Source organism: Frankliniella occidentalis, unplaced genomic scaffold (assembly GCF_000697945.3).
Source record: "Frankliniella occidentalis isolate FOCC.00 unplaced genomic scaffold, Focc_3.1 Scaffold18, whole genome shotgun sequence".
Taxonomy (NCBI): domain Eukaryota; kingdom Metazoa; phylum Arthropoda; class Insecta; order Thysanoptera; family Thripidae; genus Frankliniella; species Frankliniella occidentalis.
The window spans coordinates 2055849-2058326 of NW_026267148.1; the positions used below are offsets into that span (position 1 = coordinate 2055849).

A 2478-nucleotide genomic window follows, 5' to 3' on the forward strand; every position below is an offset into this window, starting at 1 on the left:
TACACGTATACGCATGAAAAGTTTCCCCGGGTGGACGGCCTCGCCCTCCTCGAACACATGTTTGTCCATACCGAAAAAGTCCCGGTCGATAAGATTAGGCTCGGGGCGGGGCGGGGCGCAGGGCCAGCTTTGGGCTAATGATGAGATAGTACACCACGCGGGCGTCGCGACGTGCTTGTGGATATGGGTTAGCAGGTCCGACACTGACTAAACTATCGGCTCCTGGAATCGCCGGTCCGTGACAGACTTTTTTTTTTCTTTTTATTTTTTGTTGCTTACAAGGAAGTCGCAAAATGTTCATCGGACGCGGGAGAACGCGGCTTCGCGTCGTCCTGACGGGCCCAACCAGAACGACTGGCAAATGATGGAGTAGCCCCCCACCCCACCGGCTTGTTGATGACAGCGTGGCCTGCGGTTAGCCGCGCGAATCACCGCCCCGCCGACGCGAAGCTGACCCGCGCAGTGCGGGTCGACACCGACACACGTATGACGGCGGCGGCGGCGGCCGGCTCGCGCTCACCTCGCCGACGCGGGTCGGTGTGCGAGCTCGGCTCCGTCCCGCGAGGGCAGCCTGGGCGACTCGGCTGCAGCGGGGCCCAGAAGCACCACCGCGGGGTCACTACTACTTGTGGGAGGCCTGCTCGTCCCTCTGCCGGATGCCGGGCCAGGAAGGGTTTCGTTGCCGGGAACGAGATCCAACAATGGTCCGCCGCGCGGCACAAGCGGGCACGCCGGAATAGGCCGAGTAATGGGGACGAGGGCCAATGAGGGTGGGGCTCCGTTTCACATAAGACTGCCGTTTTGGCATCTTGCGACCAACGCGCACGACGTGTGTGCGTACCTGCGCAACTCCTCTCTAGACCGCGCTGCCTCGAACAACGGCGACGACGGAACCTGAGCGAGCACCATACTCTTCCTCCCACACCTGATCTAGGAGCTGTTCGGGACTGCGCGCGTGCACGATGCAAAAACAGGAACCGGGTCAATATGTTAACTAGTTTGAGGGGTTTGAATGGCGTCTCTTAAGTCGGCGTGTGACTCATGACGATTCCTGAGGAGTTCCATAACCCCAACACAATGACAACACACGCCCGTAATTCATTCATGCACCACCGTTGAGGCTGCCCCCGCGGTCCGCGGCTGGGCTGCAGCAGCTCGCTCGCAGCCCCCGCGCCGCGCCGACTCTGCGCGGCGGCGCTCACCGCAGCACGGTACGGCCGTCGCCAGTGTGCCGGCAGACACCGCCCGCAGAACACCGAACACCGCCAGCCCTCCGCCACGACAGACAGTACAGCGCAACGCTTCCGGTCGGCCGTAGGATAGGGCAGCAGCCGGCGGAGGGACCTCCTCGAGGCGTTCAACTTTCAAATCTTACACCGAGGTGAGCCGAACGCCGAACGTGCCCCGAACACGAACCGAAGGGCGGTCCCGGTCGGTCCCGTGGACGCTCGCGTGGAGGTCCCTTCCCCCGCACACTCCCCCTCCCCCCCGTCCTCTCCCTCTCTCTCCTGTGACCGGCTCCACAGCATCATCCCCGTTGCCGTTGCGCAAGACGGGTCGAGAGAGAAACTTCGATTCTGTAACGTTAAGTCAGAGGCAGGCAGAGGTGGCGCGGCAGTCCAGCCTCACCGACTTGCTCATGGGGGAGACGAAGACGAGGCGGGCGCCATAGAGCAGAGCGCGAGCGCCAACACGCGCATTGCCTGCTATTGATTTATTATTACAATTTGTTGTCAGGGCAAATGAAATGTTGGCATATTTAAGCACCTGTTTTGGCATGAATACGCCGTTAGTACAAGTTAGTACCCCATTAGCACAACCTAAAAGTGGACGAGTTATTAGTACCCAAGTCATATCCCCCTCGACCGGATAAGCCGCAGTGAATACCGTAACTTACGGTGACCGGTGATGTACCCTGACCATAGTTTACAGTGACATTCACCTCATCTTGCGGTCAATATTTACCATTCACCGTATCATCCAATGAAATTCGCAATAAGATGTTAACAGTGTAAAGGGTGCAACGCCCCTCCCAATCCAAATATAACTGTAATCGGTTTTGTTCATTTAAAATTTACCTGAAAACCCTGAAAATTTTGAAATTTCAAGCACACAGTTTTCTGGGTGTGCATGGTGCACTTATACCGCCCGTTGCAGTCCGGTAAAGAGAAAGTCCTTCTCCTCACCACCTGCCCTCCCTTTTCCCCCGCATGAAGGCATCGCGCATGAAGGGCTTTTATCTGCTTCCACTTTGTTTGTAATTCTAGTTCGCATGACCGATCGTCCTCTCTTCGGGTTATCAAGCTATGGCTTTATCAGGCTGTCCGGAAATGGTCTGCTTTGGACTGAAACATAGTAGAACCATAACAAGAAAACAAACCACAAAGTTTTAACTTTGTGATCCTATGTAAGCGCGAGGTTTAAACGTGTAGCCTGAGAGGCAATAAGAGTTGAAGACAGGCTAGGCGGTAAAACGGG

The 2478-nt window shown here is 56.8% G+C and overlaps 1 protein-coding gene across 1 annotated transcript in view; it reads left to right on the forward strand.

Annotated features, from left to right (window-relative positions):
• Positions 1-1212: 1212 nt before the first annotated feature.
• The window catches only part of LOC113207598 (short-chain dehydrogenase/reductase family 16C member 6), an 8423-nt gene continuing 7157 nt past the window's right edge, over positions 1213-2478 (forward strand). The window contains exon 1 of the mRNA XM_026424234.2: positions 1213-1381. The gene's annotated coding sequence lies outside the window, so the exon portion shown is untranslated. The remainder of the gene's footprint in view (positions 1382-2478) is intronic.